Here is a 12,056-nt window from a genome sequence, read left to right as displayed (position 1 = left end):
GGGTAAGTGTAACTCGTCGCCCAGCATCAGTTTTGCTTGTGTGTAGCAGGTAGACTTATGGGATGCTGACAAATATGCCATCAACAACGCATGAAATTTCTGGTCCATTCCATTTGTCCCTCTATGCAGTACTTGGCCAGTTCTTGTCCCAGGGTCCAGTTGAATTTCACCATCCGATCCGACTGTGGCCTTAGTGGAGTTGTCCTGGTCCTCTTGATCCCTAGTTACTTGCAGCACTGATGGAACACAGCAGACTCAAAGTTGATTTCTTGGTCTTAATGTAGCTCTTGTGGCATCGGAAAGCAACAGAAAAAGTGTTCAACCAACACCTGAGCAACAGTCGCAGCCCTTCATCGGACATAACATAGGATTCTGGCCACTGTGAAGTAGTCCGTGATGATACATATATACCAGTTTCCTCTTCCAGTGGGTTGCAGAGAACCAGCAATGTCAACTGTGACTCTTTTAATTTGTGCACTCAGTTGGTACACCTGAAGAGGAGCACAACCACATTTCTTGGGTCCTTTCTTGGCACAACACACATCACAGGCCCAACACCACTCTTCAACATCCTTCAGCATGCATATCCAGTAGAGTCTTCTTCACTCCCAGGTGCGCACTAGTGATCTGGTCATGAGACTCGTCCAAGATCCCAGACCTCATTTTCTTCAGAACCACCAGTTGCTAGTACTTGCTGAGGCCACTGGGTGTCTCCCACTGATGCTCCAGAAGCCCTTTGTTCAAATGAAGAAGGTCTCACTGACTCCAGTAGCTCTTGGTCACAGGGCTGACTCTGGAATCCTCTTCCCAAGATGATCGCACTGTACTCCACTGCAGCCACTCTAGCACTGGTTCTAAATCTGCATCCTCCATCTGCATCTTCTTCAAGTCTTCTACATCTGATGCTGGCCTTGTCACTACAGTATGGCTGCATTTCTTGCTACGGCCTTCTTTTTTACTTCTCTCATGGCACTCTAGGTGACAAGCCCGATGACTTAGGCTGTCAGCATTGCCATGTACCCACCCAGGACGGTGCTGGACCTCATAATAGTGCTAGTCCAGCTTCCCGACCCAGCGTGTCAGTTGTCCTTCTGGATTCTTTAATGTCTTCAGCAACTTCATTGCTGCATGGTCTGTCCTTATGATGAGATAGGACCATTCAAGTAAGGATGGAAGAAATCAAGGCTCTTCGTCACTCCCAAGAGCTCCTTACGGGTCACACAGTAGTTCTGCTCTGGTGAGCTGTGCTTCTTACTATAGTACGCCACCACATACTCTTTGTCATCCTTCTTCTTCAACAGGACTCCACCTATTCCATGGTCACTAGTCTCATAGTCCAAGATAAATGGCTGACTCTGATCAGGGTACGGCAATACTGGAGCACTGGCCAATGCATGTTTAAGTTCGTTGAAGGCTTTCTGAAACAGTGAAGTCCACACAAACTTCTGCTTCTTCCCCATCAGCCTGTGAAGAGTTGCAGCTAATGTTGCAAAGTCCTTGACAAAACGCCACTAGCACATACACAAGCCCAGGAAACTCTGTACATCTTGCAAACAATTTGGAACTGGCCAGTTTTCCAAGGCTGCCACCTTCTCTGGGTCAGTACGGACACTGCTCCTGCCTACAAGGTGTCCCAGGTGCTTCATTTCCTTCTGAAATAAGTAGCACTTCATGGGGTTCAGATTGAGATGCGCTGCTCGGATCCTGTTCAACACCTACAGCTTTTATAACTCATCAGCCAGTGCAGGCCTTCAAGTACGTGATATATGGAATGCTCAAAAGTAGCTGCAGAATTGCATAGGCCAAATGGCATCACTTTAAACTGCCATATACCCTGCCCATATGAAAAGTCTGTTTTCTGTCCTTCCCTGCAACCTTGACCTGATGATTTCTTACTAGTATGTCTAGGGTGGAGAACCACTTGGCACCTGACAGAGCATCCAAGGTGTCATCAACTCCTTGTAAGGGATATGCATCCTTCACTCTCACATCATTCAGGGGTCGATCATCTATGCAGCACCTAACTGAGCCATCCTTCTTCCTTACCAGAACCACTGTTTATGCTCAAGGACTGCTGGACGTTTCTATCACTCCTTGACTTTGGAGATTCTCCATCACCTTCTCCATTTCTAACCGTAGGGCTGGCGCCATCCTCCATGCTGGCTGTTTAATTGGACAGTAATCCCCGGTGAATAGACTATGCTCAGCCAGATGAGTGCACCCCAGGCCTAGGTCTCTGGTGGGGAAGACATCAGCAAACTTCATCAGCAGTTGCCTCAACTTCAGCACTTGTGAGCCATCCTAGCATTGGCAACTCCTTGAAAATAGGTCTTGTAAGTGGTCTGGCAGGTACCCATCTTCCTTGACTACGCACCTTTTGCAGGCCTTCCTCTGATGCCACTCATGGTCCACCACCTGGCACAGTCCCACAATTTCTCACTCACTGATCTGTGGCCCACGGGAGATATCAGCCACCACAACTGGCACTTCACCTGCACCTGTTTTCACCAAAGTTCTCCCCACCATCATTCCAGCCCTCGCCTTGAACCATACATCAGGCTCCATTACCCCTAGACAGCTGTCAAAAGAGCCAAACACTTTGCACGGGAGCAATAATTCTGATTTGGGGGGAACAGCTGTAGTGCAGAGCACCCTCACCTGACCACTACAATTGATATATCTCACTGCTGTGACAGGAACAGACTTTCCTCCAACCTTCAACTTCATGGAGCAAAAGTCTAGCTCACATCCAAAGGACATCAGATAATCCAGACGAGGAAGGCAAGGGTCCTCCATGTTAGCCACGAAGAGTAGAAGCATGGCCATTTGTCCTGCCACTTCAATCCAGACCTCCAGGAGCCCCCCACAGTTTTGTGCAGTTATGCCACACAATTTTTCTGATGACTCAGGCAGTCAGTGATGACATAACATGTCAGGCCTCACAAAAGTCTGCTCTGAGGCTGAATCAATCTACAGGGAACACTTCTTTCTGTCTATTTTTTCATCTGTTTGCAAACTGTCAATTGCAATTAAATTCTCTTGCATTTTCTCGGTAGTGGGGCTACTTGGGAAAAGCTGGCTGATGGTTTCCCCTTAACACCAGCATCCACTACTTTTCTGTTTCTTTCTGGTCTTCTGCAGCCTTCTTCTTATCCTCCTTTTTCTTCTTCAGACGCTGAGACTGAAGTGTCCCAGCTCACTACATGTCCAGCATGCTTTTGTTATAACTGTAGATTTCTTTGCACTGCTCTTTTCTTGCTCGTTCTTCCATTTGTAACAATCATCCTTCCTGTGTCTCAGCTACCCGCAAAACGAGCAACCTCCTTCGGTCTTCTCCTATTCTCTCTTCCACTTGTAGCAGGGTCTCTCAGTGGACCATCATGCACGGATTCCGTTTCTCCCCAACAAAGACGGTGGCCTTGAATTTCTGCCATTTGAGAGGTGTACACCCAGACTCAGACCTCCAGTTATATGGCCACAGGGTGCGATGTGTGGACAAGACAAGGTTTCTTGGTCTTATTTTTGACAGGAGACTGACGTGGATACCACATATCCATTTCCTACGACTATCATGCCTCCATGCCCTGTCTCTCTTACGGACTTTATCTCACTTGTCTTGGGGAGCTGACAGAACAATCCTGCTCTGCCTTTACCGTGCCTTTGTCAGGAGCAAATTGGACTATGGGTGTGTGGTGTACTCTCTGCTACTGAGGCAAGGCTGCGGCCACTAAATTCGGTCCATCATGGTGGGATATGTCTGTCAACTGGGGCTTTCTGGTCTTCCCCGATCAACAGTCTATTGGTTGATGCAAACGAACTACCATTGGATCTCCGCCGGCAGTCCTTAATGGTGCAGTGTTGGCACTGCCTTCACTGTCTTCCAGCCTCACTGAGTTGTAAGGCTATCTCTGAGGTCACTCTTCTCTCTTTTTATAACACCCACCCTCGCTATCCCCACCCGTTTGGGTACAGAGCGAGGGCTGCCATGGGGGAATTGGGTATTCAGCCCTCCCCTGTTTGCCCTACGTGTGTCCCCCGAGTGGCTCCCTGGCTTCTCCCAGAGGTACAACCATGCGATTACTTTCTTGAAAGGAAGACCTCCCATTCCTCACAGGCAGCTTTGTCCTGTTTTTTTTAGAACATGCCTTTTCTCACAGTGACTCCATTCCTGTATATACTGATGGTTCTAAATCCCGTGTGGGGACAGGTTTTGGTGTCATTTTTCATGATTTTAGCCGTGGTGGAAGTCTCCCTCCTTCTGAATCGGTTTTTACTGCTGAAATTACTGCCGTATTAGTTGCAGTTGAATTGATTTTTAGATTTCCACCAGCTTCTTTTACTATTTTTAGTGACTCAGCCAGTGCCCTACCAGCATTGTCTCGTGGCTTCACATCACATCCCCTAGTCTTGTCTGTCTTGGAGTGGCTGTATTTATTACATAGGCGAGGATACTCTATACAACTGTGTTGGGTCCCTGCACATGTGGGGGTCGTGGGCAATTAGTGTGCCAACTCTTTGGCGAGAGCAGTTGCCTCTCGTGTCCCATCTGAGGATTTATGTACAGCTGCTGTGGAGACTGTTTGTTTTTGCTGGCAGAGGAGGTGGGATGCAGTAGGGGCGAACAAACTCTGCAGCATTTGTTGGAACCTAGGTGATGGAGGGTATGTGGGACTTTCCTGACAATGGGAAACAGCATTGGCCCATCTCCAGATTGTCCACATTAGGCTGACTCATGGTATTTTAATGGAGAGGGCGTCCTTTTCCTATTGTGATGATTGTCTGGTTCCTTTGACTTTGCGGCATCTTCTTGTGGAATGCTCCAGTCTTGAGGATCTTTGTAGGCAGTACCTTTCCGGCTGCCAAGCCGGCAATGGATCATACCTTCTCTCCTCGGTGCTTGGTGATGAGATTTGTGCTATGGGAGGAGGCACCTTCTCCTTCATGTTGAGCTCTGGCCTTCTCCACAAGCTGTAGGGCTTTACCAAATATTAGGTTTGTGTTTTAATGATAATGTTCTCGTTTAACCTCACTCTTTCCACCACTTTTTAGTTTTGGTTGTTTTTTATACTCTTGGTTGTTTTATACATCTTTTTCCCCTTGCCTTTTATGGTTTATATATATATTGACCTTCTTTTAATGTTTGTGTTCAGTGGTATATGACCTCTGCTGTTTTGTCACATCTTCATTCATTCATTCATTCCACTTGTAGCAGTTCTCTTTTCTTTGTCCTGGTTTTTCACAGTACCAGCAACTTCCTTCAAATTTTTCTGCTTCACATACCTGCCCCTTTCTTGTCGTGAATCCTGCACTACAACGTGCCTGAAAAGTGGACATACTGGACCTGATGTAGGACTCAAACTCTAGAGTCCTGGCTAGTGCTTCTTACATGCTTCTAGGTTGTGTCTGCTTCACTTTCACCTTTCACACTGCACTGTCCAGAACATCGATGAACTGGTCCCTCAGGCGAGTAGCCAACAGGTTAGGCACTGCTCCAGGGTACACCTTGTATGCCATACTCTCCAGGTCATGAGCAACCTGCTGTAGGGATTTGCCTCGAGCCCGTACACAGGTTCGGCATTGTGCTTTGTAAACTTCAGTCTAGTACCTGATCCCATATCTGCGCTCCAGAACTTCTGCTAAGGACTGATAACTGTTCCTCTTTATCACTGACATATGGCCTAGAATTTCCATTCCGGCACCCTTCTGGTTAGTAGCATGCTGCACTGCCCCCTGCCTATCATCCCAACCATTTTGATCAGCAAGTTGCTCAAACTGTGCTCGGTAAGCTTCCCATGATATTTTACCATTAAATTCCTGAGGTTTCTTTTTAATTGGACCCCAACTATAGCCTTGCGCTTCACTGGTTTGGGGCCTAAAAACTGGGGCATCATAATTAAGTCCAAGATTTAAAACTTCTGCTTTCCGATTATTCAAACCTTTAAACTGCCCCATCCCGACGTTTTCTGGGCAGTGGTACGCCCCAGTCCCGACATTTTTGGACCTTTTTTTTTTAGACTCAAACATTCGCTTTTGGTGAGAAACATCAAAAGTTCATAAAGAAATCGCTCACCTGAGGTTTAAAATACTCGATCCAGGTACGAGTACCTCCTAACCTGACTGGGTTTTCTAACAGGCTGGCACCAAAGAAAACGAGTTCTATGGGAGGGTAACTATTTTATCCACTCATAAACAGTATTTATTTATTTACTTGGTACGATTTTATATGTAGTACAAGAGTATATTGGTTTTCAAACAGTAATATAGGCATTATAAGCCTTGTTTCACTCATTAACTCATCACCATTCATGACCTTTTTTTCCCACATTACCTGATCATTATTTCTGACTGTTTCTTCCTCTAATGCTATGTAAACTTTGTCCTCCACATTGTCATCGATTGGGGAATCACTCTGGCCCTGAATGTCTTTATTGGCCAGGTCACTGGTAACAGGTGAATTGCCGAGACAATGGCGTGCAGGGGGGGGGGAGAGGTTATGTGGTGTAAGGCATTGTCCCTGCTTGGCATCTTGTAGAGGAATAGAGGAAGGTGTCCCGTGTATACGTGCTAAAACTCACTCGCGAAATCAGTAGCAAAAATTGAAAATTGTGCAAATTAGGGACCTTGCAATGTTGCTGCGTTAATTTACGTCTCCGGGATATGAGTGCACATCATGTGAGGACGTGAATTCACGTCTCCGGGACGGGGCTGATTAAGGCTACCTTTAGATGCCTAGGATTCATCAACATCCACCATACAGTGTCTTTTTGTTTCATATGCTCCCTGTTTGCTAAAGTGAGGCTCAGCAGTGCAATATTTCTTTTCAGCCTCAATTCTCTCACAAAATATCTTCAAATGGCTGTCTACATGGTTGAACTGGTCATCTACATGCTGTCTGCACTCCATCACATTATTGCTTACCTCATACTTCTGCTGCTCTAACCTGACATCTACGTCCTCCTAAAGCTGTTGCTGTTCTTCCTTCATATCCCGCATGAGCACATCTAGCTCTCCTTGCATCCTCAGTGGTAATTCCCTCTGTAGCTCCTGTAATGCCTCCAGTGCAGTATCATCTGCAAACAGCAGCTGCTGTTTGCAGATGATACCGCACTGGTGGCTGATTCAAAGGAGAGATTGAGACAGTTGGTAGAGGAGTTTGCAAGGGTGTGTGAAAGAAGGAAATTGAAAGTAAATGAGAATAAGAGTAAAGTGATGAAGTGTACGAGGTTGGTAGACGGTAGGATGATGAATAGTTTTGAATGGTGAGTTGCCTGAGGAGGTAAGATTTCTTTAAGTATTTAGGGTCACATGTTGCTGTGGATGGAAGAATAGATGCAGAAGTGACGTTTAGAATGAAATAAGTAGGAAAGGTGCTGGGAGGAATGAAAAAAGTGTTTAGATGCTGTTTGCTTAGTATGGATGTAAAAAGAAGGTTTTAACCCATCACGTCCCGAGGTTTTCCGCACCTCCGACATCCCCCAGTCCCGAGGTACTTTTGAAATTTATTTTTTTGGCTAAAACCTTCGCTTTTCGTGAGAAACATCGAAAATTCATAGAGAAATCACTCACCTGAGGTTTAAAATACCCAATCCAGGTAGGAGTTCCTCCTTACCTGACTGGGTTTTCTAGCATGCTGGCACCAAAGAAAATGAGTTCTATGGGAGGGTAACTATTTTATCCACTCATAAACGGTATTTATTTACTTGGTACGAATGTATATGTAGTATGTGAGTATATTGGTTTTCAAGCAGTAATAAAGGCATTATAAGCATTGTTTCACTCACTAACTAATCACCATACCTGACATTTTTTTGCCACATTACCTGATCATTATTTCTGGCTGTTTCTTCTTCTAATGCTATGTAAACATTGTCCTCCACATTGTCATCGATTGGGGAATCACTCTGGCCCTGAATATCTTTACTAGCCAGGTCACTGGTAACAGGTCCTTCGCCAAGACAATGGCATGAGGGGGGGAGGGGGGAGGGGGGAGGTTATGTGGTGTAAGGCATTGTCCCTGCCTGGCATCTTGTAGAGGAATAGAGGAAGGTGTCCCGTGTATACATATGAAAAATCACACGCGAAAATTGAAAATTGTGCAAATTAGGGACCTTGCAATTGCACGACTTACTGATACGTCGCCGGGACTGGCAAATGCAAATCGTTGCAACGTACCCATACATTGACGGGACGGGGCGGGTTAAGAGGGTCTTGTGGTACCGACTGCATTATATGGGGCTGAAACATGGAATATGGGTGTAGCAGAGAGAAAAAGTTTGCATGTAATGGAGATGAGGTGTCTGAGGAGTATGTGTGGAGTGACACGTATGAATCGAGTGAGAAGTGATGAAGTGCAAAGGAGAACTGGAGTTGTTCAGGAGATGGCTGATCGATTTGAGCAGATCTGATGTGAGAGGTGTAAGGCTGAGAGGAAGACCATTAATAGGATGGATGGACAGTGTGAAGAGAGTGTTGGATGCGAGAGGGATGTCTGTTGAGCAAGGAAGAGTGGCTGTGCGTGATAGAAATGGAGAGAAATTGTGAATGAATAAATGATGGCGCAGCCCCGAGGGGATATTCTCCTGCATTTGTCTGATCAGTAGATCAGGTCAGGTGTGGGTAAGGGGATGGGTCTATTATGATGTGGCAGGGGTAAACCAGCTCTGCTGTCAGGCCCTGCAGCAGATGTCACCGATTGTGCTGCACAGTTGACCCTCATGTGGTGTGGTGCAGGGAAGATCTGTCCCTTCTCCCCTTTGGGGCCAAGATGTTTGAGTGGATGAGTAAATTGGGAGTGTGTTGTCCTGTCTCGGCTACCTCCCTTTCCTTGGGGGAAGCAGCCTAGGTATATAGATAGATAGATAGACATTGTGTCTCTAGTTGTTCACACTACACTTGCACTTGTTCTTTGAGTTCTTTCTGTCCTTCATTCTGGGATTGTAATTGTTCTTTGAGTTCTTTCTGTCCTTCATTCTGTGCCTGTAGTCATTCATTCTGTGCTTGTAGTTGGACACTTTGTGCTTTCAATATCTACATGATTGCAGCCAACGACACCTCGTCCTCCCGGCCGGCTCGGGATCTTGTCTGCACACTCCCTTGTTCCATGGTGGAGATTTTACTCACTGCAGCACTTTCTAAAAATCCACACTCCTGACACCTGTGTTTCATCCCCACCCCACACTACCACGGGCTCCATCAGCACTAGTTCAGCATAGGAAGAAAGTTGTCCAGTGAATTGTTTTTCCTATGGTCAGCCTTTCGATATACAGCACACAAGATCAGCTGAGGCAAAAAGAATCACTGGCTTCTTCAGTTCACTCTCTTTATTTTCCAAGTAATTACACTTAATGCTTTCCAATTTCACTTCACTATTTTCACAAGCACGGAAGATACACAGACTGCAATAACACTTTCTTGTTTACCAACAACACTTCACTATTTTCACAGGTAATGGAAATAATCTTCACTAACTGCATTGACACTGATCTACATTCTAACTGAACTGAAAACTGACTAAAAACTGCTCTAGTCTCTTCCCCATCCTTATATAAGCTTGCATTGTTCTAGAATGATCTACATTCTAGGAGAAGCAACAGTTGCCAGTTCTGAGATATCCAAATTATCCAGAGTTTTCTTACACTGCATAGCACTCTAAAGTCTTTAGCATACAAACTAAGACATGATTCTATCTATCTATCTATAGCCCGACGCCCTAATCCTGCAAAGGGTGGCCTCAGACAAAACGCCTCCAAGTCGCTCTGTCACCCACCATTTTCCTACCCTCCCCCCAACTCACTCCCCCCTCCCTCATATACCTCTTAACTCCATCCCTTCACCTCATCCTCGGTCTTCCCCTCCCTTTCCCTCCCTCCACCTCACCTACATACACATTCTTAGTCAGTCTTTCATTCTCCATTCTCTCCACACGTCCAAACCACCTGAGTGTATTTCTCCTGATCTTCTCAACTACATCCACTTTCTCCCCACAACGTTCCTTCATTTCTTCATTCATCAACCTGTCCCTCCATATCACTCCACATGCTCCTCTCAAGTAACTCATTTCCACTGCTCTCACTCTTGACTTGTTCCCCTCTAGTAAGGTCCATGCGTCGCTTCCATACATCAGGGTGGGATCACAATACTATCATGCAGTGACTTCTTAACTTCCAAACTCACCTCCCTATTTCTCATCACTGCTTTCAGTGAACCAACAACCTTCCTTCCCTGGTGTACCCTTTCAAGCACTTCATCCCTAAAAGTTCCATCTTTACTCATCACACTACCCAAGTACTTGAATGCACTCACATTCTCCATATCCTCACCATCCAAACTCACTGTGCATTCTGTGACTACATTCCTCTCAAACACCATAACTACTCTTGTTTACATTAACTTTAAGATTCCTCTTCCTACACACTCTCCCAAATTCATTCACCAAACTTGCAACTCCCATTCATCTTCACTCAACAGTACTGTATCATCAGCAAACAGCAACACCGGAATCTTCCATATCTCACCCTCATTCATTAGAGCCATCCCCCTCATCCACTGCCCTACTTTACACCTCCTTTACAACCCCATCCATGTATATATTAAACAACCATGGAGACATCACACAACCCTGTTTCAGTCCCACAGTGAGATAAAAAAAAACTCACTCAGCTCACCTTCCACTCTCACCATAGCCCTAGCTCCTTCATACATACTCTTCACAGCACTCAACAATTTCCTCTCTACTCCATATATTCTTAATACCTTCCACATACCTTGCCTGCCTATTCTGTCATAAGCCTTCTCCAAGTCCATGAAGGCAGCATTCACTTTCTCTTCTCTAAATACTTCTCCACTAAACATCTTAGAACAAATATCTTATCTACACACCCTCTTCCCTTCCTAAATCCCCCTTGTTCTTCTCAAACTAGCTCCTCTATTATAATCCTAACCCTATCAGTGAGTATTCTATCATATATTTTACCAGTCACACTAAGAAGGTAAATAACTCTATGGTTACCACATACTTCTCTGTCCCCTTTTCCTTTTTATAAATGAACAATTATACCTGACTTCCAGTCCTCTGGAACTCTTCCCTCTTCCCAAGCCAATCTACACAACTTCCATATCCACTCCACTACAACCTCGCCTCCATACTTCAGCATTTCACCACACACTCCATCAATTCCTGAGGCCTTTCCCATCTTGATCTTCTTCACTACTTCCACTGCTTCCGCCCTATTAATCTCTTCCTCCCTTCTCTCACTTCTTCTCCCAGCCATTCCCCAACCACTTATCCTCGCGCTGCTGTCACTCTCTATATTCAACTAATCCTCAAAGTGCTCCTTCCATCTCCTCAATTTCTCCCTCTTCTGCACCAACAATCTGTTATTCCTATCTTTGACTCCCCTACTATTTCCCCTTTGACACTGCCTTACTTTCTTTACCTCCTTCCAAAACAATTTCTTCCCCTTCCATTTCACACTCTGATTCCTCTCAGACTCTTCATCCACTTTCTTCTTCCTCTCCTTCACCAATATCTTCACCTCCCTTCTCTTGCTCACATATACCTCTCTCTTCTCTCTCTCGTGTTCTCCCCTACCTCTATTCGCTAGCCATTCACTATATACCTTCTTCTTTTGTTCCACAGCTCGTTTCACCTCATCATTCCACCATGCTGTCCCTTGCACACCCCTGCATCTCCTCCTTACTCCACAAACCACCTCACATGCTGCACCTGTCTTTTCCGTGAATATCTTACATACGTCTTCCACCCCTTCCATCTGCTCTAACTCATACCTTCCCAGTCGTTCTTCCACTATGCTCTTATATTCTGCCATTTTCTCACTATCTAGCAACTTCTCCACTATTCTCACAGGAGCTGTTTCCTCCTGCCTTCCCCTTCATCTCCTCATCCACTTTCCTTGCAGCCTTATCTTGGCCATCACTGTGTGATGGTTTGAGATTCCATTTCCCCACCCTCTCCACACTCTTGCATCCAACACTTGTCTTCTCATTCGTTCATCCACACATACCTAGTCTATCACTGCCTTTCGTTTCACAATTTC

Source organism: Coenobita brevimanus, chromosome 46, assembly GCF_032717465.1.
Source record: "Coenobita brevimanus isolate Jiangsu-jjx chromosome 46, ASM3271746v2, whole genome shotgun sequence".
Lineage (NCBI taxonomy): Eukaryota > Metazoa > Arthropoda > Malacostraca > Decapoda > Coenobitidae > Coenobita > Coenobita brevimanus.
The sequence above is the reverse complement of the archived record's forward strand: the minus strand, read 5'-3'. Positions refer to the sequence as shown.